Genomic DNA, 26,622 nt, shown 5'->3' with positions numbered 1-26,622 from the left:
CACGAGTAAATCAGAACGTAAAAAAACAGGGTATCAGTAAAATTAACAGGAACGTTTCTATCCCTCCAAATGGAAAGCAATCCTATTTGAATACATACGATGTGGTGACCACCACAAGAGGAGATTCACAGGAATATCCAATTGAATCGTGAATACAGAGGATTAGGATGAATTGGTAACAGTGTGGAACGTTTATTTTGTTAATAGGTTTGAAATATTCCCAAAAAAATCTAAATAAAACTTAATAGCACGGAATATTATGCCACTGTTAAGCTCAACTAATAGAATAAATGAATTGTTTTACTTGTAAATTAATTAAATTATTTTGTTACCTTACAATAATAGTAAGTGTAAGAATCGCTTTAAATAATTTAATTAATATAAAGCAATATCCAGAAGTAGGACAATGAATTCTGATTGTAAATTAAAGTTGATTTACAAATTGGGATATGGAAAATTATTTAGCTGAAAGCTTAGAAGAGCTGACATTCCATCTACTACATTTGGAAAGGTTAGGCACTCCAGGGTGTGATCGGTTGACGTTTTCATTATTTACATTTTACTGTTTGCAAAAGTAGAACAGTAACAACGATTATCAGATAGGCCTCTTTTTCAACGTACAAATCTATAAGGATATCTGTCTGTCATCCTGCATATAACTTATTGTTATGCATTTTCATTTAAAACTTAACGAAATATAAATTATTTAACGAAATATAAATTGTATAGCTAACTTGTTTGTTTCTGTCGTTAAGTATTGAACCGCGTTTCTCACTTTAGGATAGTAAAACGGGGAAATGTCGAGTATTATTTAATTATAATTTATTATATCTTGGATTTATTATATGTTGGTATTTCATCTTGTCTACAAGGGGTGGACCGAAAATTTAAAGCACATCTGGATTTGTCGAATATGGTAATACTCTGCAACAGTTCCATATGCAATTGTTATTTCTGACTAACGTTAATACGTTACCGAGTCATCAATAGTTGCATAATAAATCAGTTATGTGTGTCAGTTATGTTTGCCAAATCGAAACTCATCAACAAACCACCAACCTGACCAGAATAACTGTTTATCTCTTCAATAATACCTGTGCTTGTGTGTTGACGTTGATTAAACGTATGATACCACGAATAAATATTTGAATATCAAACTCTAGTTTTGGCATATGAAACACTACCAACATAATAAATTAACATCATATTAATTGGGAACTATTAATATGATGTTAATTTTTTATTGTCAAGTTAACGCTCTACATTTTTCAATCAGTAATATTTTGTATAATATCATATGTATTTAATTGGTATTGGTTTATTTCAAAACAAATATTAAAATTTTATTTTCGCTGTGATAAAATACGTGTTAAGTTACCTTAGATGCTTTATTTAGACCCTTTATAACTAAAACATTATTTTGTTTTAAATCAGCAATAAGACTCAATTTAGTAGCTTTAAAACGAGTACCTTAATTGTATTTTATAAACTCGAGATCTTCATAGAAGTAAAAAAAAAACTATCTTAAACATTATTGCTGTTTCTTTCTTTGCGTAGAAATATTTGACCTTTCCATCTTGACAACATGAAACAATTTGGTCAAAATGATTTTTGAAGTTGTGAGGAATCTTTATTGTCTTCCTTAATGTTTACTTAAGTATACAATAGTATTAGGTATACTATTAGGCTATATACCTATATTTGTCCAAAAGCGATCAGAAAACAAAACATCTTTGAGTTGGTAATATTAGTGTGTGTCCTGGGCTGTTTTTTTTTTTATTTTAACAACGTTGAGGATACAGTATAGGAATTTTTAAACTGTAACTTATCAAGAATAATTTAAGTTTATCACATGAAGAACCGTGTGTTTATTTTAAAATATCAATGATAAATAAAATAATAAATAACGTAAATAATAAAGAAAGTGTTTTATTCAATGTAACAAATTGTTTACATTACCCACAATTTAATGATTGCACAAGTTATAATACAATTTTAGATGTGGGCTATTGCATTTTTCAACACGAGAAGATATGAAAGATAAGGTTTGCTTGATATATATTTCGTGATCTGTTAGGGTGCAAGACAGAATCCAGCAGAAGGTTTATGCTTTTTATTTTAGACTCATAGAATATATATACCTAAACTCCCTTTACATTGTGTTACAATTATGATAGTCGCTTTTGTCAGGTTATCATAACGTAAGTTTGCGTTTAAAAATATATAGAACGTCCTATAAAGCAATGATTTTCAAACTTAAAAATCCTAATATTCTAATATGGACTCGACCGTTTTTGTTATCATAACCATATTTTATCACCAATAACACAGCTTTTTCACAGTTTATTATATTGTTATCTATTGCCATAGTCTATTATTGTTATGAATAGTAAATTTATTAATGTTAATTATTCACAATGTTGTCATTTTGATGATTACTGATTGTTATTGATGTTAATTATTCACACTTGTTGTTATTGTAGTTAATTATTTACACTGTTTCTTGTTATTGTCATTGATGTTTATTATTTACACTTTGTCTTGTTATTGTTATTGATGTCAATTATTTACACTGTTTCTTGTTATTGTTATTGATGTTAATTATTTACACTGTTTCTTGTTATTGTTACTTTTTTTCACAATGTTGTAAAAGTTGCAATTTCACTCAAACTGTCCACCACCACCACCAAACTTCTTACTCATTTATTGATATTTTCTATTGTATTATCTTGTTGCATGTAAATCTTGTCTAATGTATTGTTTTGTAAAATGGCGATTGCCGTCGTAATGAATAAATAAATAAATGAATAAATAAATAAACACAAGTACATAATAGTATTTTACGCCAATGGAGATGATTTAACGTGACACGCGCTCAGTTAAATACGTATAACGTATGAATTAACCAGTTAGTGGTAAAGCTGAACAAGAAACTCAATGCTATTCAAGGAGAGGAAAGTTACGTTTACATATAAAACTGTTTGTTCAAGCTTAAAAGTTCAAACCTGATGTTAAGTTCCTACGTTTACTAATACAGCACTGCAGTTAAGTTGTTTGAAAGTAATTGAACACTAAGCAACAATGTATTTGGAAAGGAATTATTCATTTGCTGTCTGCATTCAAACTGAACGAAAATCTAACTTTACGTGTGATATTTATATCCCATGATTTGTGTAAGTATTCCATTATTTAAATCTAAAATTCGAAACTCTTTACAACCAAGTTGATTGAAACTGATATTTATGTAACTATACTAATTTTCATTAACATTTGTACTTTTTACATGGAAATGAGAAAAAAACAGTTAACAAAATGTCCTGGTATTAGGCTAAGTAAAAAATATGGTCAAAATTTATCTCTCAAAAATTGAAAATTAACCCCATTTAAAAACAAAGATATCCAATATGGATAAACTTATTTAATGTCCCTATGGATTTAGACTGAAACATACTACAACAGCAGTGTTTTAAGTAAGGGCTGTTTTTGTTATATAAATCCGTAATTCCGTCGCGACATACATTTTTAAAGACAAATAAATGGTCGGAAATGGATACAGGAACAGAAAGGAATATGTGACCTTTCATTCACTTTTTTGACACATAACATGCAAATTTTGAAAAAGTCAACAGTGAGAATATTATAACAAGTTTTTCTTTTTCATCTTCAAAACATATATACATTTTCATTATAAATACATCCCAGTGGCCGGTATCTGATCATTTATTTCAAAGAAATTCAAAAAGATAGTCCAGATACCTTATACAAATTGTGAAAAGCTTAGTAGCAAACATATTGGTTTGACATAACTAGTAATTTTCTACTTTCGTGTATCGAATATTCGTTACATACCAATAATGCTCAACACAATCATGAGTATTTGTGTAAATCCAAAAATGTAATCAAGAATGTTTGATAACAAAATTATGTGTTTAAAATTAAATCCACCCCCAAATATAACTTTTGCTATCCGATATCGTCCTTTAAATTAAACAAAAAAAAATGCAAATAACAATTAAAAGCTTGGGGTTTAATGTATGTAATCTTTCATTAAAAAGAAAACACTAATTCAGAAATACACGGACGATTTTTTTTTTTTTTTTAAGCTAAATATTCTAAATCCCTTTAACACCAACAGGAAATCACTTTAAAACCATTTTTGAGACACATTTACACGTTTAAACGTTACTTAAGACTGTTTGTTTCAGTATAAAAGTTTTTTTTTTTTTATTGAAGATGGTTTAATTAACTAAAACAAGTCACATGCAAGAAACAATACATAACGAAATGTAAACTGTTATTTAATATTAGGCAATTTAGTTAATCTATGCAGAGTCATATTAATGAGAATGCACTTTGCATTAGCTCTTGTTTAGCGAAGAGAATTAGAATCCGGAATATCATTTCTGGTAGATGTGCATAATAAATTTCACTAACGTAATTGATTTTTATAGTTGTTTTAAAATAAGTATGAAAATAAATGATATAACCAGTAGAAATGTATAAATGTTTTATAGATAACCCCCATTGTTTTCCTAAAAATACAGCCAAATAGATAACGTGCATCACCAAAATAAAAAGTAACCCCATGCAAACGATTATAGTAATTCAAATTTAAATATTCAGTAAAGGGTCCTTCAACAACAACAACAATTTTCTTTGATGTTTGGTGAACAACAAACTTTCTTTAATTGTAACTACAGGGTCGAGTTAGTTAGTTCATAATCATGGTTGGCATTTTCTTTTAAATTGTCTTATTTAAGGGAAGCTTTTTCATTAAGACCCTCTGTAAAGTCGTGATAGCATTTAATTAATCTAATAAGTTTTGGCAATACTGTTTAGTTTGGAATCTTTGATTTTAAAATTAGTCTAGATTTAAGAAGTGATGAGGTATTAATTAACACGAATTGGCTTAACACGAATACGGAAGGATAAGATAATCTCAACCCTTATCCATACATTTAATTTAGTGTTAGTTTCTTGACCTAAAATAACATAGACAAGTATATCACAATTAGGTAAAAGTACGATAATAGTCCGAAGTATTTTCAATTATCAAGGAAATTAATCCTCAAATTAACAGTTATTTAAATATTGAAGAATCGTTATTCATTTTTATGCTTCACAGCATGATTCACAACAGCCATGATATAATTATGTTTGTTAGACTTTAAGGTTTTCAAGATAATTATGGTATGTGAAGGTTATTTTTCTTCGTTTTTAATTATAAAGTGCTATCAACCTACTTTCACTTGGTGTCTTAAGTAAACTCAGGTCTATTTTAGAAGTGCCTAGTATTTCACATCGTAGAACATGGAAACAAAATTACGGAAAAAAATAAGCTAAAACGTAAAGTTAGACCATGTAATAAGAGGGGTGGATTCTAAAGTTTGCTCAAAACAAAAAGGTAAAAATGTAGGTATTTTAATCTAGCCTAAAGTAAAAACTTCTTTCAAAATAGCTACCACTTCTAAGCAATTTAATGACAAGGTCTTGCAGTCAGAATTGAAAAACTACAAGACAGGTTCCTGATTTCTTTAATTGTTTAACGTTTATAATACCAGCTTCAAGGAAATGTAAACATTTGTTTTCCCGTTTGCAAAATTATTGTTTTTTACCTATATTTGGAACAGTACGGATAATTTCTATCACTGCTTTAGCAATATCTCTTAAGATATTACGGACAACGGACATATCGGATGAATATCTTGAACGATTACTCATCCCGACATAATACAAGACATCGCTTCTGGCATACCGTTGTACTTAGCTAATGTCTCAGTTTCAACCACTCACTACTGATAGGTTTGCACTAATTTCTATTTAGGAAATTTAAAAAAACAACTAGCTGTTACAAATCGTCACTGAGCTCATGCTTTCGATAGTAACAATACTTTAAGGAATGTAAATATTCTTGTTAACAGGAAACAGGTAGAATAGGTACCATATTGGCTTACATTAAGAATTCTTATCTTTTTATGAAAATGTTAATGCATTGATTGCTTTAGAATGTGGGAATTGCCGCAAAATATATAAAATCCATCATTTATTCAAATTAAGTTGTTAATAAGACGTTAGTGTACTTTTTTTTATTAAACTGGTTACCAAGTAAAATGTACGTCTCAATATATGCAATGGGAATTTATGTATCGATAAAAAAAATTTAAACAAATCTCATAAGTTAATAATTATTAATTTCATTAATTTATACCAAGATAAATAATTATCTATGTAATACGCATTAATCCCCGTGAAAAACTATTGAGGTCAAATAACCATAGTACACTTGTGGGATAAGATTCAAGTACAATATAACATACGAAATTGTTAGGAGTTTCACATTTTATAAATTAAATGTAGCCGATTATCTAGTAATCCTGTTTATTTAATGCTGCTATGTGCTTAATAATATTAATAAAGCACATATGTTGGCATCTCACATGTATTCAAATCTGGCTAAACTAAAACAAAATAAGTCAATATAATTATACTGTAGTTTTTTACTTATATGTAACACTCAGGGGTGTCGCAAGATAAAAATATTTTGGGGAGGGACACTTTGAATTTCCCCATTATATTACCCAAATTGACCAACTACATTACTCGAATTCCCAAACTTCAACACTAAATTGAAATAACGTTTTAACAGTAAGAATATGTTACCTTTAAAGCATCTTTATTGCTGACATACTCAAATGAATGGTTTGGAATGAAAACCATCAATCAAGAAATTTAGGTTTCGAACACATTATTGAGTTGACTGTCACTACACTGTTCCGATCAATAATATGTTCAGTTTAAAACCTCTTAAAATCGATTTGTTGTAGTAAACACTCAGTGGATACGGTTATCTGCACAAAGCTAAGAAATAAATATCCCTAAAAAGCCTTCAATTATTGTGTACTAAATAATGCGTTACATAACATACTGTAAGTTTGTAATTGAAAATATTAAATTTCAAATATTTTTTTACTTTATTTATTAATTTGCAGGAGGGTTGTGTATATGTCTGCTTATTTGGTAAATAAAACTTTAAGTCGACAGTTTCAAACTTTTTAAAATTCCAATTTATAGCTTTAAATACCCAAAGATTCCCAACTTTACACTTTTCAAAGATGATCCCTCCACTTGGAATAACTACCCATAATAATCCCCCCATTGGGCGACGCCCCTGGTGACAGTATGTTTTTACAACCACCAGCAACTTAACTGAACTCAAATGTAAACAAAACATTAGACATGCAACCGTTATGTCTATAAACAGAGAACCTAAATTAAAATGTTTATCAAAGTGCTCTGTTCGTGGAAGCTTTTTTTATTTTTAACGTATAATTTATACAATGGCATAATCACACAACAGATATAGTGGGAAAGCCTGTGAATCATACTAGGACTAGATTAAAGTTACTCAGTACTATTACTTACAGAACCAGAACTGACTTTAAAACATATTTCACTGTTCATTCATTATTTACCAACATAGAAATCGGATATCGAAATTTAAATTATTTAGCTTTAGCTGCAACCATAAGAATTATAAGGAGTCTAGAAATAGCGTCACCTAGTCAATTAGTGTCAATAAATGGGTCAATTCTAATTTTATAAATCGAATATCATGTAATGTTTGCCTCTTTGCTGGTTTGTTTCAATTTAAACGTAGGAATTTATCACAGAAGCTCACCCCGGTTTCAAGATTATACTTCTTTTTATGTTACTATACTTACTTTTTATGTTACTATACTTCTTTTTATGTTAGCTAGTTGGTTTTTGATCACGTCTAAAGTACTTGGTTTTAGGATGAATTGGAAAGGAGACATTTATGTGCTAATATGAACAAATGGATACTGGTGTGTCTTCAAGTTTAGCAAATCACTCTACATAGGAGTAATAATACGTATTGTATTGTAATGTTTATACCGTATAATTTTGGGGTCCTCTTGTATAGTATAACAGATTTATTTAGATTTTGGATGATAGTTTACATTGTCGTTTTCCATGTAAGTTGAAATCTTTACAAACCATTTCATCATGACAAATAGTCTCAAGTAAACAATTTCCAATAATGGTAAAATTGTATATCTATTGTTAGCATCACAATCAAAAGTCAAGTTGAATAGTTATCATTACATTCCCCATCATCATTCAATCAGTATCCATATTAATATTTAAATTTATCGTCAGGCAAAAGTCTCATACCCTAACTCTTATTACAAAACTGATTTGAAATGCGCTGTGAGGTTTTAAGTTTTGAGGTAACATCAAAACGCTATAGTATAATATAAAATTTTTAATATGATAAAAAGAATAACACAGTCTGTCTTTTTAGATTCGTTAAAAACGACCTTCCTAATTACGAGTTGAAATAACAATTCTAAACCAACTCAACGTGGGACGTGCGTAAATGTTATAAAATCATTCGAGTGTTCTTATAAGCTATTTGAGTCAAGTAGCATTGATCTTTTAACAAGCAGAATAATTTAAAACTTCCTTTACACATTTTATCGAACTACAATTAATCAAAACTCCACGATTTATCTTGGCCTCCTCATACTACTCTCAGGATTATTTTAGGTAACAGATCTATAATAATATAGAGTTGTGACTATTTAAATACGTGAACTGCTTATTAAATTTATTTTATATTTACTGCATTCGGAGTTCGCACAATATGATGCATTGACTAGAAAAATAAAATCTTTTTTTGTTAAGCAATGGTATAAGTTGTATAAGCTTAATAGTATAGAAACTAAAATATATATTTGATCTAAACTATTTTTTAGGGAAAAAATACAGTGTTTTTATCCAGCACTCAACAACAAATCTTTATTTGTTGATAAATAATGTTTTTCGTTATTATACCAACAGATCTAGCCAAAGTATTGAAAACTGATTTAATCAACACATTTGAACGTAATAGACTGAAGCCAGATGCCACTTTTGTGGGAGTGAAGCCAATAAATCCCCTGCTATTGATCAATTCTATATCTTAAGTTACCACCCAATTCTTTACAGCATTATTTTATACCTTTCTAAAAGTAGATTATCAACTTCAAGCAATTTCGTTTTTCCAAACATGTGTTATAAAATGTTGTTAAACATCTACAAATATGTCGTGTATGTTGCACAAATTGCGGCTTAAGATATTTTTCCTTGATATTTTGTACACAAATGTCTTACTGTCGAAAAGCTTGGACACAGAAATAATTGTTTACAGTAGTTACTAAACAAAGTTATTTTTGGTGTTTAATGACTATTATAGCCAGTGGCACTGTTAAATGTTTTTTTTCGCAAATGAACGTCCGTCCCAAACTGGTCTTGTTCCTATCGAACGTCATTTATGTAAACAGTATCATTAATCGATAGTTCAGTAAAAAAAATTCTTCGTCTGGTAAACACCACACTTGGAACCAAATCGGATAACTTTCAATTAGAAAGGCAAGAACGATTACCACTTGGCTACCCAATCACTTGCCCAATAACGGCTAGTAATGTTCCATAAACTAATTAATTATCACCTTGGCCATTCAGGCTGAATATAGATGAATTGGAGTTTTTAATACCAGAAAAACACATCGTAACAATTAATTATTCTGTAAATTTACATGGGATAAACCGTACAAAATGTCAATGATCTAAAGTGCAAAACTGTAATTCCCTATATTTTAAGAAGCAATAAAAATATATAGTAACTGATAGTAACACACGTTATTGGCGTGTTTGCAAACAAATAATTTGTATACCCCAAATAGTATTTGTGATCAACAATAACAAAATATTTAAACACCCTCAATCAATCTTAGATTACAAAAACAACTTTGCAGCGGCATTACACTTTCGAAACTACCAGTTAGCACACAGTTTAATACACAGCACACAACGTGATACAACCCAATAACCAGAGGTCCTGATGAACGTGCGAGACACTCTGGCATAGATCACGGTTATTAGCATTTCATTGCTGTGCTAATGGATTTTGTGCTGTATTGTATCTGCCTCTGCATTCATAACTTTGAACTAAATCTGCATAGGCCACCCCTTTTTATTATTCACTTTGAGCATTTACTTTGAATAATGCCACTATCAAATCATACCACTAAGAACTTTTTTGATGTGTCCATCAAATTGGAGTACAAAGTTAAAGTTAAATAAATTAGAGAAATGTTTTTAATATTAGAGTTATTTTTACATGGTGTGCCTAGTATTTGGTAATAACATTGAAGGACAATCAGTATCGTATACATCTCTTCATTTGGTTGTAATTATTTTGTGAGCTAGTTAAAAATAAAAAGTAATATATTAGCTTAATTAAGATTGGACGTTACCAAAATGATATTATTTAATTATAAAAATGTTTTCAGCTGAGCTTTAGAGATTATAGACCGATACAGTTATATTTTGTAATTTGTGCTTTCAGTGTTGACGTAGCTTTCATCATGGATAATTATATTATTTGGTAGTTTTAATTTATTTTGCATTTTTATAAACCCTTGCCTAACAAGTAATTTTATTTTCACAACAGTTATTCTATTTAAAATACAAGTTTTTAAATGGGATACAACTTTTACTATGAACTATTATCAAACTGTACGACCAAATAAATAACCAATTGCTATTCACAACTTTTCACCTCTAGATTACTAAAAATAATTTATAAAATACAACACACAGCTGAACCTATTTTACACAGACAAACAACAGACATTCAACAATCCATCACAATGGCCCGCGGTTTGTACAAGGACCACAATATTGGTATTGGCAGCTCAGAGCATCCGTTATTCAAGTCAGATCTTACATCCCCGGTTCGTACAAATGTATTGTTAAAAAAGAAATATTCATAGCATATTTACTGCCATTACAGGGGAAATTATGTATTTCGCATATAAAAAATGTATGATATATATAACGTACCGATATAATATGCTCATTAACATAATGTCAGCAACTAGCCCAGCATAGGTTTTAAATATTTACATGTTTACCTGAAAAGTCCCGTTATACCTTTCAAACTCGCATATAACAGAACTTTCATTAAAATCGCGTAAATATATTGTATAAAAGATAATTAACTCCCATGTGTTAAAGTGTTCACTGTTCAAAAAAACCTTTGTCAAAAAACCTCTCTTTTAAGCTGACACAAGTATAAAAAGTACAAGAGCAGTGTTTCGAATGAAACGCCCACTTTAAATTTAGTGGACAACGATGAGAAGGTTTTGCAAACTTTGTTTTAGACGTTGCGGACCTTTTAGTTTGATTGCGAGGATTTTGAATGGAAAACATTAAATTAACGAGGTAAGAGTTATGTTGATCACTTTCATGGAAAATGTATATCAATATTTACCCTTACCCTAACTCTAAGATGATAAAATACAGTTAGTAATAGCCCCATAGTTAAAACTGTATTTATTAATAGCCAATACGAATTGTGCAATCATTCATTATTCAGTCAATGAACTTCTGATTTATGTATGCCCCTTTTGCGTTACAAAAACAGCTTTATGAAAATAAAACTGTTCATCTAACTAACTTCATAGAACTAACTTCTTCTACTTCAGTGAATAACTTTTAAATGAACTTTTTAATTTAACACTGTAGTTAAACTACTGATCATATAATACTTTAATATTTCTACATTATTTTTTGTGAATGGGTTCTATCTAAATATGGCTAATAATCTAATCCAATAAATCTAATCTAAAGTTGGATCGTCAATCTATTTTTTTGCCCGTGTCAACGCCAGTGGCATTTTTAATAGAATTTGAAGTTAGTTCTAACACTTTTTAGAGAAAGCGGTCCAAACCTATCAAAGGTGTTTTTGGATGTGCCTGAAATTCATTCAAGTCATTTTATTTAATTGAATCTGACCACATAAAAAATCATACTTAACCTTATAAAACACACTTTGAGTTTTCCTTTATTTTTAACTTCTAAACCTCATTTCTTTATTCTAAGGTGAAGCTATTTATTGTACATAAAAACTAGTTTGTATAGAAGCAAGGTGGTGTATGAATTTATATTATATTACAAAAAGCTGTCCCAAACCCTTTTTCTCTAAAGAGTTTTTTTTTTCTTTTAAGGTAGATCCACTGGTTTTAAACACCTTAACTATTCTCCTATTTTAATACTAAAAGGGATTGTTTTCCATCAAACATAAAAGGACGCTTTCTCCTTTAGACTGAATCGGGTTTTTTCATTCTGTAAAGAAATAGTACTTCAAAACTTAGTTAGTTTTTAACCAAATCTTTATGTTTGTTATGGTTACCAATTGATAATACAATTAGGCTACTTTGGTGGCTAGTTATTGAGTAAGAATTGTTACAGCTTAACAAAAAATAAGAACTTAATTTTAAATATTTGACATAAATAACAAAAATGTATTTACTTTTTGTTTTAGTTTTTGGCATCACACATGTTTTTGTGCTTGTTATTTTTGTGCCATGTAAAAACATGTTAACTCAAAGACAGTATAGAGCCACTAGGAAAATGTCAGGCAAGTTCATTCCTTTCGAAACGTGTTCTAGCCTAAAACACTTATAACAAATTGCCATGTATAACAAAACCTTATAATAAAAGTATCAATTGTTTTACGCACTCAAAACCTTGTAAACACAAATATCGAAACATTCAACAACTATTCAGTAGAATGATAAAAATTCAATCGCAGACGCAGCCAGATTTGAATACATACGAGATTGCAACACTTGTGCGTAGAAGGTTTTGTGGTTAAATCATCATGATCCATCTTAAAAAAAATATCACGTCTTAACTGTGGAAATATTTTGGAATGGCTTATTTTTCGGGTGAATACATTTTCACAGGATTTTCCAAAGTAACTTATATATGCGTAAATACAACGCAATTAGAAATAAGTGGTTATAGATTAGACATTTGCTAAATACAACATCATGGAAGATAAGATTTTCCTAACAATCTCAAGATGAGTAAATTGTATAAGATGAGTAGTAGATTCAATTTTCATAAATAAAAACTCATTTTTACTTACTCCCCCTATACAACGAATATATCAAGTATGGTTTTCATCCAAGCTTTCGAGTATTAATTTTTGATGGGAATAGGTTTTTTAAGTGATGTTTGCGTGTGTGAGTGTCTGTATGTATGTGAGTGTATTTGTAAAGCGCTAAAAACTACAGGACGAACGAACAAACTAAAAACTAAAGTACAAATTTATTTCATTAAAAAAGGCCAAACCGAGTCTGATAACATTTTAATTCAAGTTTTTTAATGTATTTAAATGTTTATCTTATGGTCTTTTTAACTTGTATGTGTCAGTTTACTGATCCTATTTGCTATTTTTTTTTTTTTTTTTGTCTTAGTGTTAACTTAATTTAAAATATAATCCAGTAATATTATGCTAAATGATTATCCAACATAAAATAATACATCAATTGTAAGTTATATTTGAAATGAGATACTAACTACCTTTGTAGGCATGCACTGTGGATGCGATACTCCCTGGTGTGGATTAACGTCCGCGCGAGTGAGTACTACGACTATCCGCAGTACTATCCTGATAATTAGACCAATTCGTATATACCAAGGAAAAATATGGTTCGAATTCCACTATAAACTGTAGGACCCTTAGTTGCTATTAGCTGTATGGGCTATTAATTAACAGCTGTGTCTAAGGAATGTCGGCCTTAGTCACTAACACGACTACAAGATCGCGCCACTCATCCTACACTCATCTTCATTCTTACTTGGCTTAAAATACCTACTATGTATGGTTGCCATTTCATTGAACAGTATTAACAATATCATTTGATATTAGTTTACAAATTGTCCGTCCATAAAATAACAAAGAGTAAAAATCATTAAAGTGGAAAGTAATAACAAGATGAAATTCCAATAGGGCTGGCTGGGTACAAATAATTAAATCAATTCAATTGGTAAGCGGTTTTACCTAACTACGAAGAAACTAAAAAGAAACGCCCAAGTACCAACGAAGTTAAGCTTTTGCAACCAATGAAGTATGGTTCGAACTAAACATAAAAGTCGACTTACAGCGATAAAATAAACTACGAAATTATAAGCATTAGAGTTTAAAAAAAAATAAGACCTGAGTAGGACTTGAAACGTCAAATGGTATGAAATGTAATCCAAAACTAACTAGTTATCCACTATGTATTCTCTAAACTTCTACGAGCTTACAGTTTGTACCTGATCATCAGATAATATTGATAGGTACTACTAAGCATATCATGCCATTAATATTATCCACGTGTGGACTCGATATTTAACTTTTAGTGTAAACAAGTAAATCCACAAACTCTTCAACTACACACGACGCTAATACTATGCAGCGTGTTTTAAACACTGAACATAAATTACACTTTTAAAATTATATTGGATTGAATATTTTAAGAATTAGTCAGTTGAATCGGTCAGTCCATACTTTTATATTATAACATGTGTGCATATGTTTCGAACAACAATCGAATATTGAATTCGTTCATTTATTAGTGGTTTAATCGTTTAGTCTTATAAATAATTGACGTAAATTCCGAAATATTGTTACGAACACTATGATGATTTCATTACAGTAGCTACGCATTATTTAACACAGAATTTTGAATTATATTTTGCTACAATGTTAAAACTAGACTAATCTAAAAAGAAGTGTTTAAACATATGGATAGTATTTTAACAAAACAAAATACGGATACTTCTCTAATCCAAGATAGGTATTCAAAGACTTGAGTAATTCTCCTGAACTCATAATCTAAATTTGGATTTTTAATTATAAATAATTATTAAAACTTACAGTATATTTTAAAAGCCTAAAATCTTTGTGAACTTTCTAAAAGCATTTTTGGAAAGAAGGACCAAACCTATGTGGGTTTAGAATATGATATTTACTACAGAATTAAAATCATAATTCGTTGAATAACACATATTAATCACAATTTGTAAAATCGTAAATAAGCGAATAAGAAACTGGAATGGGCAAACTTACAAGGAAGTTTAAACGAGTTAATAGTAGTTGGATGAGATACTCAAGTATGCAATTACTTTCTGTCCGTAGTACACGTTGTGTCGTGGCTAATGTATAATTGTGTAATGTTTAGGCAATTGGTAGTCAGTCGGTGAACTGGGGTAAAATAAACTATAAAATATTTAACACAATAAATAATTTTGTCCTTACTTTTCGTACGAAAATAAATGATTTTTCATTTCAGTATTGTAAATGTTTAAGATTTTGGCCTTAGCATATTTAGGTTATAGACTAAGCATTTCGGAGGTCCTAATTAAATGTTCACGTGTCATTAGCTATTTAAGAAATGAGACTAAAACATTGAATATTATCTATTTGGAATAGTAAAAATTTGACAAGAAAAAATATTTGGTTCTCTGTATCTCAATATAAAATAAAATTAATATATTAACCTCATGAAGATGTTGATGGAAACGTACTATATTATTAATTGTATTTATCCATTGTTGTAATTTAAAGTTATTAATGTAAAAATGATATATGTTTTAGGTAATCTGTATAGATCCTGTAGTACCTATAACCTTGTTATAGCCTGTAAATATCATTATTTTACTTCCAAATTAGAAATACACTAATGATGACAAAGTAAGTAAAAATATCTTTATAAACTCGTTTACAGGTGGTATATTATCATAGTAGGTGGTCGCAATAATATTTAGGATTAAGCAAATAGTTTTGACACGGGTCAGAATAGTTGACATCTTGTATGTATTCAAATAAGATGGCTCTACTTTGTACTAGGCTTTTGCAGAATAGTTTAATCTATGAATATTAAAGGCTTATATAATAACGCTGAAGAATTAGTACGTATCAAATATAAATTTGCTGTTATAAATGTTATTTAAACATTTTACGAGTTTTACCCATCATTTAACTTGATACGAATTTATATAATAATAAACTTTATGTATTGTTTGGATATTTTTGATTACAATTTAAAATGGGTTAGTGTTTCACTTTACTTGAGTATTTAATCTTCTTTTATTAGATCATACTTAATTGTAATTATTTTCCCAATCTTTTATTGTCTACAAGTATTGAGTTAATGAATAGCTTGTTTGTTGTTTCGTAGTTAAAATCGCTAATCCAAATTTAAGTTTAATGCTTTTGTACAAAAGTCTCATTATTATTTATATTGAGAGTATCAATATACTTTTACATACGTAAACAAACATTTGCTGAAAGTATTAATTATTTACTCCCATGCTGGAAATACTCCATCCGTTCCATATTCAATGTTAGAGGACGTTGTGTGATTTATGCTTTCAATTAGTAGTAATTAGTTGTAACTCGCAACATTTAATTTCGTTTCACACATGGTGCCAGATCGATCTCAATATCACTTAATAGCATTAGTGTGTGGCGTATAATATTAACATTTCTATCGTTTATAGTAACGAGGAAGAAAACAAATTACAAGAAAGAAATTGTTACTAATAAGACATTGTTCTATGAAAGACACAAAATGCGCTGTTAGTTAAAATATTGAAACAAATAATTAATATAGTTCCGGGGTTAAAACCCCATTTTCAAAACTTCTCCTCAGTCGTCATAAGTCAAACATATTCCTTTGCACAAGCCGTCGTCAAAAGTACTTCACACATACACACAAACACATACGAAAAAAATGTATAATACAAAAACGTGTACATGCGCGTGAGGCCAGCCAAGGACAAAACCAGACTGTATGTGTGAAGTAATTTTGACGACGGCTTGTGCAAGAGAATATGTTTGACATATGTCGACTGAAGAGAAGATTTGAAAATAGAGTTTTAACCCCGAAACTATAGGCATCCACGACAATATAGGACTGATTGACGACAGGTTAGTAACCTCATTTTATGTCACAACTAAGCTAAATTTTAGCACCGTATCTAGTATACCATAGGCCTGCAGCAGATATTTAAGGCATGTTATATGATTTACATTTCGTTAATATTTTCATTGTCATATATTATTTTATTTTGTATACGTTCAGTACGTTGTTTCCTAAGATGTTAACACAATCAATTCAAAACTTTACTTTTCAGTTCTCTAAGTGATGGGTAACAGAGCTGAAATAATCAATAAATAGAATTATTTGTAGCTAATACCTTAATTCAGTATTAAAACTACATTGCACTGTGGTTTTACACTGTAGAACTTATGATATGATCTGAAGCATTAGCCAAACCTCAGCGTGGATTGCACACACGAGATAATGCATATCTGATTAACTCATACAGTAATAATTGACACGTTGTACAGGGTGTCCCGGGACTCTCTACCAATATCTTAGGGCATTGCTCCTGGGTAAGAAACATACCTAAATATCATATTTAAATTTTCCGGAAGTTCTTAGTTACTCACACAGCCACCATTTTGTTTTTTCAGTTAATAATTTTTTTCGAAAGAATGGTCAAACATACGAAATGGAAACTTTGCATAAACAACAACTAGACAACTAGACAAAACTACCAAAAAATTATGAAGATTTTTCAAATTCATAAAATAAAATGGCGGCCGTTTAAAATGTGTGTAAAATCAATGGTTTTCAAATTATTTAAGAAACAATATTTTACAACAGCCGCCATTTTGTTTTATGAATTTGAAAAATCTTCAAAATTTTTTGGTAACTTTGTCTAGTTCTCATAAATGTTTGTGCAAATTTTCCATTTCGTATGTTTAACCATTCTTTAGAAAAAAAATAATAACTGAAAAAAACAAAATGGTGGCTATGTGAGCAGCTAAGGACTTCCGGACAATTTAAATATGATATTTAGGTATATTTCTTACCCAGGAGCAATGCCCTAAAATATTGGTAGAGAGTTCCGGGACACCCTGTATATAAACATGCTTGTTTTGTGGTGGTCAGACAGTTTATGATACGATTGAAACGACTAAGTTTTTGTACTGCTAGTTTACTAACAGCTATGTAATCACAATGTGTTTTCCATTCCTAAATAGTTTTTTTTAAAGGGTGTTACATTATTAGTTTTGTCTTTAAAACGAAACTTATTAAAATGCACAGTTAAAATTTGTTCAATCATATGAATAACAAGTATGTCCAGTTTAAAAACTGGTTGTAATCCACTACATAAGCAGTGGCATAGTGATTATGCATCACCTGGACCTAAAGTGACTTTTAGTGACTTTTTACTTCGAAACGATCTCAAGTTTAATGACAGATAATCCGAGGTTGGAAAATGAGCGACAGTTGAAAATACACTTGCGACTCACATGAAGATCAATATTTTTCGTCATACTTCACCGTTATTGAAGCTAAGTCGAAAGCATAACGATGATTTCCTCCATCTTTTTATCTGCATACATTTGCCTCCAAAGTCATTATTTATCCAGTTTTGCTATTGTTTATGAACAGTTGTTGAGTTGATGCAGTTATTTAATGGCAACAAGAATTACTTTTCCACTCAAAAACGATCAAATCCGTCAAATAGGTTCCATGCTCTGATAAAAGGTGAATTATTATGATACAATGTACATATTTATAGGCTTTGTATTTTTTCCTATAACCACATTTTATTTTACTTCGTAATCTTTGCCGTACAAAACAGTGTACCAGTTTAATTTAAACACTTGTAATACCTCAAATTGGGTATAAATATAAAAAAGTTGTATTAGTAAATAAACTTTGTTGGGGTTTCACAACTTTTTTATGTTTTAAAACAAATGTTATATAGGCCTATTTTTATATGTGTAATAAACACAAGGCAGGCATAAGAATAAGTAGCAAGCGAGGTGATTCAGTTGCTTGTATTTTAACCCGAAAACTGTGCTGGAATTATAAAACAAAACAAAATGCAAATACAGGAGTTTCAACTAACTGTTTTCCTCTTTTGTTTACACACATCATTGTAGTAAAAAAAAAATAAGATAGGAGTTATATTTAATACAACAACCAATAGTTTGCTTAGAAATGAGTTTCTCCAAGTAAAGTATTCCCACAGTATTTCGTTTATAACAAAAGAAAAGTTTGTCTTACTATAGATGTTATATACAGACAAGCATGCTCGGGTGACAATCTCAGTGATAAACTACTATCTTGATCAGAACAATAGATCATCACTAACAAGACGAATGATTGTTTGTTGATATTGACGAGACAATTGTTCATCATGGATACTTTACCATAATATAGAATATTGATATCTGGTCTTGACATTCGTCCCTCTAAGTCGACTAATTGAATTGAAAAAATAACATAACCTAAACATCAACATAGCCAATCCATATTTTTTTTGTATTTATTTGTGATTTTTTTATTTGTCTATTTCTATTTTTGATTTTCATTTGTAAACCAGTGCATTGTTTGGTTAGAAATCAATTGCAGCCTGCGCTTTCATTTATCGTGATTTATATCATCATCGATGTAGGTGAATATTCTCAAATTATGTCAACTTTAGTTGTAAAAAGCCCAGAGTAAAAAGAGTTATACACTATAAACAGTATTGCGTATGATAAAAGTTTTAACATAATCAATAATTCATCAGATATTGTTTAATTTGTGATATACTACACAAATCACATAAGTTGAATTATTATTGAACTAATGGCTTACTACTACAAAAACTAATGTTTTCCTTACGTAGAAATATTCACCATTTACCTGACAGGAAAACCAGATACTAAATCAGGATGATACAAATCTCCAGGATTATGATGATTGATTTCTTATTTCAAATTTGTCATAACATTAACTCTTGTTTACCTTTTTCTTAGGAGCAATATGTGTTCAATGTTTTGTTATTTTGTTTTTTAGTGTAGCTTTCTATTGTTGATAGAAAGTAGTTATTTTGCCACGACAAAAATAAGAAAACTTTCTTTCGGCAGAATACTACTGTTAAATATATATTAAGGCATATATTGTTGCGGATTCGTTCTGATGATTTCGTTGGACAATTGTTTCATAACAATGGTTAACTTTCTATGATAAATATAGTACTAGGTATTACTGTTCAAATACTGCATTTACTTATTTTATCAAAATATGCCTTAGCTGAATTCAAGTATTTATCTATAAATACTACGATCTTTTCTTCACAACCATTCTAAAACATGTCATAAGTAGACCTACTTTAATTAACAAAGTATAATGGTTTTAACGTTAAATTTTAACTTTAACCATATTTAACAGTTAAAGAATATACGCTTTTCAAATCTAAATAATGAATATAAATGAAATGTGCAAATGGAAAATGAAGGTAGTTTCATAAAGTTTATATTTTAATCTAAAATTATATGTATGTTACTACAATAATTAGAGAGAAATAGGGCTCAAATAAAATTAAAAAGGCCATCATAATCCATTATGAACAGCCTTCAAGTAATAATCGGGTTAAACAGTCCGATTTCATTTAGCGTTAGTCAGGAGAAACGGTAAATAAGCACTTATAATTCAACTCAAAACTTAGATTGCTTTTACCTCTAGAATTGTTATAATCTCTCCTCAAACCATTGACTACATTTAGTTAACGAGGCCAGATCTCACAAGCTGTAAAATCTCACAACTGACTTTCCTTGTGAAAGAAAGACGAATTAACGAAGACGTCTTCTATGATTTTCTGTTAGAAACGATTGAAAATAATTAACTATATGTAAACATTTAACGCTTAAACCGTAACTTTAGTTGAGAATGGACAAGCAATTAAAAAAATTGGTTCATATCTAATTATACTATCGTAATTACTTTTTAAATTATAAAAGTAAAGAATTTTATAACACTGTCTCCTGGACAAATTTTATTTGGGATTTTTTTTTGTATGTATGGCTTTTGTTTGTGTCCTACTTGGAGTTTAGCTAATTATTGCTTAGTGCATAATAGATTGGTTTTTTAAATAAAATACTTAAAAGGCACTATGTGTTTTCTATACAAATACTAAACTTAATCATAATTTGTTGTTTATGATTAATTAGAAAAATTATAATCTCCTAAAAAAAACCAAAGACTTCTTGGTATTGAGTATGATTATTACTCATATAAATCAGTGCATGCAAAATAATACTTTTATTTCCATTTTATACGTGGTGGTTTATTAATTTACTGCTAAGTGCGAGAGAATTACCACAATTGTCAATTGTATTAATAACTTATAAATCTAATTCATAAATAAAAAATAAAACTTATCATTATTCTAAAAAAGATTGATGTCCTTTCTTTAGAATTTAAAAGACATTATTGAGGAGGAATAGTTTCCAAAAATAGGTGATGTTTTAATGTTCCCATCGATTCAGGTGCAGCAGACGAAATTCAATGGAACAGCGATCGATTGAATGTGTGAACAGAAGTCTGGACCTAATACGTACCATCATACATCTGTAGGGATTCGCATTATACATTACAATTTCCTTTATGTCTATAATTTTGTTTCTCTTTTATTCATTGAACCCTGGCAAGTGTAATGCTATTTACTAAATGGAAACTTGTTTTTTCATGTATTATTCTTATATTTGCATTGCATACCATTGTTGTATGAAATAATGTCTGCTAAATAATATATTGGTGGCACTCGTTTATACCCACAACAACACAAAACCAAACTCACATTATCTTTTTTCACAATTCAGAGAATCTCAGCTTGTAGTGGAGGATTGTTTATTGACTGACCATCCGAATTAATCTGCAATTCTTCCTGTGAAAATATTGTAATGGAAATGATATAAGTTTACATTACGCTAATACATGGACAATTTTAAACATAAATATTGATCATATGTTGAGTAATATTTCATCAAATATTAATTATATTATTATTAATAAAAAATGATATTTTTTTTTATAACAAACCAAAAAGCATTAAATATTTGCTCGTAAATGGGCGTGCTGGGTATGATCATTAACCAACTCTTAACATGGGCAAATATTTTTCAAACAAATCAAAAATGTGTAAAAAAGTAGGTAATACATGACAAAATACAAATCAGTACAAAATACGACAGTATTGGAAATCTATAATGCTAAGTCATAAAAGCCTTATCCCATGGATCCTGGTTTAGTTTCGGATTGCTGTTTTAATTGAATACTAAGCAACTTACGTATACAGTACTACAGTACAATTGTAATTACAGTTTCCAATACCAAATCATGATAGTACCTGGTGGTTTAGGTTTACTGACTCATCGGTTCATATTAGTTCAATGGTGAATACAGAATACATGTTGAAACAACAACTATTATTTCCAAGTCGTGTAAACACATACTTTGGTGATTGTAAATTTATGAACTGTCTACAATATGTTATAACTCCAAAAGTACATGAAAAATTCAGTCTTTAATATGTAAAAGACAAACCACTATAGCGAGAATATTAAAAAAATTATAATCTTGTAATTTTTATATACTTAAAATAATTTATTTACATCCCTTTATCTTCTTATTTATCGATACTTTTCATAAAGCAGTATTTTAAATGTAACATAAAGTTTATAAATTCCATTCTAATGATCTCGATGGGTATATTTTGAATTGTATTTTCAAGTAATAAGCTTTAGTTATAAATTAGAAGCACTCTAGGGCATTTTGAAAATATCTACTTAAGATTTTGTCCTTTCAGCTTAAGCGTTCCGAGGTGTGACAAGTGCTTGCAATGTCCCATTTATTTGTTTGAGAAGTGAATTGTCGACAATTTACGGAACAGTTTTTAACATTTTCTGTTCAAACAAATCACAATTGTTGAAAACAAATTATAAGTAAATCAGAAACTATTGTTAAAAATTCAGAACAATACAGGACTACCACACATCTATAAACAAATATTAAAAGAAATATATTTCCTCATATTTGATATGTGCGTTTGGTAGGGTTGATGCTAATTCGTTTTTAAACACCAGACAACTTTACATCGTATAATCATAAATATTGCTTTATTTACACTATTTATCATTTTTCGAGAATGTAACAATTACGAAACACGATGGTATCATGCAAACACGATGGTATCATGGAAACATAATGGTAATCATGCTTACCTTTAACCCCTAAATATATTATTAATTTTATAGTCACTAGATTGACGTTGAATCATTTTGACCACGTTTATGCACTTTAAACATCAAGTACGTAAATAGCAGGTTTAGGAAATTTCTTACTCAAAAGATAGATTTGTTTATTTTAATAATTACTTTTTTTAAATGTGAAAATTTACCTCTTTGCTAAATAAATCTTACTTTTGACATATTTTCAATATCTCTAAGAGAAACAGTAACTATTTTTATTACTGTTAAATTGGACAAAGTATCCTCTATTGCTTTTTTTTCTTTTAAACTATCTTCATCGGTATGTTATACATACAAAAGTAGTTCTTATTTTGAAGAACTCTTTTAAACCCCTTTTTTCTTCAAACCTGCACAAGTGTAAGCGGCCAGGAAAGGTTTACCCAAGGATCAGAACTAGTCTTTGGATGTTTTTACACAGAACACGAGTACGGAACACTATACATATATATATAACATATATATATATGTATATATATAACCTTAAATCTCCATTTGCCGTTACAGTACAGTTAGTTATGAGTCTCTCAAGAAGGATAATTTAAAAAGGCAATAACTACTTACGATAATAAATAGACATGAGAGTACTTCTGGATCTGCTTGTAAGCGAGTTTGTTTGCTTCAATTCTATGGAACTTTTGAGTATCATTTAAAGATTCCAAAGTGGCTAGGTATTGGCCTTTGCTATATAGCTGTTTAAAATATGTTAAAATACTAATGTTTTAGTTTAAAAAATCTAAGACAAGTTTTTTGTAAAGTAAATTCTGTTGACTAGCGTGTGGTTTTTGTGTGGTTTTGTCTTGTAACGGTCTTAGTTTAGACGTAACTTTACAAACAGTTTTAAAAGATTTGTTTAAACGCCCAGTGATTTACACAAAATGTATTTTCCTTTGTCTGAAGAATAAACAAATTTAAAACGTACGGAATGATTTTGTATCCATTTTCACATAGTTTGATGGGGGTATTGGCTATTAGTATTGAGTAAAGTCAAAAGCTGTTTTAATCTGTAGGATAGTTTTACTAGCATATTTGGAGCAGAAGACTGTTCATACAATTTCTGAAGAGTAAGAAAATATAAGTGTGAATATCCAACAAATTACTAACACTTTGTGGTGGAAGGGTCAGGCTTAGTCGTCAAAATACATTTTACATCAAATTTACAAGGCCGTTCATTTTTATCTCGTAGCCAAAGTGGCTTGCGGTTCACAGCCTGTGTCAGCAGAAAACCCCTTTCTTTTTTATGAATATTACGTAGAATTATGGTTATTCAACAGATTATCTGCTGTCAATAAACCTAAACAACATTGATGTTCTAATATGTATACAATATTAAACATGAATTCTTTTAACCAGATTTTTATACGTTCAGTCCTATGTTTAACTATATTTTTACTGTTGTAGTGTTACAATCTTCTTTCTGTTCTATGTATACAATCTTCTTTACTATAAGGGACTACAATTTATTTTCTTTTGTAACCTAACGACTTATGAAAATGAATAAACAACTTTTAAAACAAATTAATGTTACATAACCTAAAAATAAACCGAAAGTGATTTGTAAGTATTTTTTACACTTAGTTTTTACTGCAAAAAATATGAAAGGTGTCAAACGTATTTATAAAACGTAGTATGGTTCTTGAAGAATAATGAAAGTGATATCAATATAGCTTTTGCTGAGTTTGAGATTAAGTTGAATCCGGATGAGATATAACAGAAACGTTGAAACAGCTCAAATTCAGAGTTGGCTTTTTGAGGCGTAGACACGCTTTTGAAACATTGAGTATCTGATCGAGCTGACCTTTTGTAGGTAAATTGTTATTTCTAATTTGGGACGACATTCTCGGGACCCTCTCCTATATCTTGTAAAATCTAAATTTAGTAAGATTATCAACTAAGGCTTTAGGGGGAAATGTCCCATGCATTTAATTTCGGTGTGATACAGGTAATCACGTTTCTTGATTGCAAATTTGTATGTTTTCAAATGCATATAAATTTATAATAAAGAAATAAAATAATAGAAACTAGCAGCTGTACCTGTCCGTGCCTTACGACAGGAAGGACTTTAAACCTATTATTTAAAATGGGTACTCTCCACAGTTGGTTTTTGCAAGGTTATACGGCAATATTTGATGACATAATTATTTGATTTTTATTTGATGTCATAATTTGATGAGGTAAATGGTAAGCCATTTATTTGCTACACAGTAACAAAAAAGCCACAAAATGGCCATAAAGTGATACTGATAGGTCTACACATCTAAAAATACCATAACTGTATTATTTTAAAATGTTAACAGATTTTACTATTTAATTGAATAGCCTTCGACAATTATTATTCAAAGATAAACACAGTGCTGCTCGAACAACTACGATAACATACAAAAACATTTAAACGTTTTAAAGCAGGCCTATTGTAAAAGAAAAATGACCGACCGCACAATGGACGGACTTGCATTTTGACGACTTGGGTTCGGTCTATCTTTTTTTCAACAGTACCATCAATAATAACAAAACTGAACCGTCAACAAATGTGGGAAATGCTTAAGTAAACCAGGATTTAATCAAAGACAATTTATTTCTTGATTTGGCAGAGTTGAAGCTACGAAAGAAAATAACATCATTTATTGAAAATATGAATCAAAGAAAACGTTCCTACATAAAAATTAGTGTACAGGTATATTATGACGGAGGAATTTATTTCTTAGTTTGCTTGAATTATAATAAAACAATAATTTATTGTATATCTAGGGGTTTAGGGGCTACTGCCCCCACAAGCCACTAGTTAAATTAAAATCATATTTACAACATTAAATTCCATTTTTTATTTTATTATATTTCCATTAAATATTCAAACACTATATCTTGAACTGCAAGACGAGTTATGTAATAAGTTTAGTTTTACAACATTGTATAACAAAGCGAAATGTATGGGCATTAGCCCTCTTATAGTTTTAACTATGTACATTTATCTCCTTAAACATGTAGAGAGATGTAAGGGGATGTGGATTTAGTGCCCAATCCATCCACATGTTAAGAAATTCTAAATATTTGGCCGCACATTTTAGATGATTGTTGAATGTATCTTGTTCATAATTTTATGATCGCAAACGATATATTTGCATTTCAATTTTAATATGGTATTGGATATTATTAAGATGGTGTAGAACTAAAATTTGGTCAGCATAAAAGTATAGCCAGACTCAGTATATATTTTTGCAATACATTGTACATTATTTAAAGTGTGTTTAATATGATAATTATATACCGTGCAACTTAATTGCAATGAGGAACACCGAGCACTATTTAATTATATATTATAATTATTTATTATGACCGCAGTCAAGGGCAGCTAGAATATTAACTGTCAGCATGGTTCTCCTTGGAGAAGTATTCTCAGCTGCTTATGTGCTGCATAACAGAAACATCTAACAACAACCCTTCTGATAATTTGTTAAGCTTAGGCTTACCCATTACCGGTCTGGGAGAGCAGTAATTCCTGTTCTGTTTAGTTTCTATTAAACATGGTACAAACGTATGTTAAAGAAATATATTTACTACAAGTTTATTAAAGAGTATAGCTATTTTTTACCAAGTTATTTTTGTAACAAATAATCAACTGAAGC

The sequence above is a fragment of the Macrosteles quadrilineatus genome, unplaced genomic scaffold (genome assembly GCF_028750875.1).
Source record: "Macrosteles quadrilineatus isolate MER2022 unplaced genomic scaffold, UCM_ALF_1.0 Scaffold_10__1_contigs__length_6754688, whole genome shotgun sequence".
In the NCBI taxonomy this organism is placed as follows: domain Eukaryota; kingdom Metazoa; phylum Arthropoda; class Insecta; order Hemiptera; family Cicadellidae; genus Macrosteles; species Macrosteles quadrilineatus.
Note: the sequence above shows the minus strand (reverse complement) of the source record.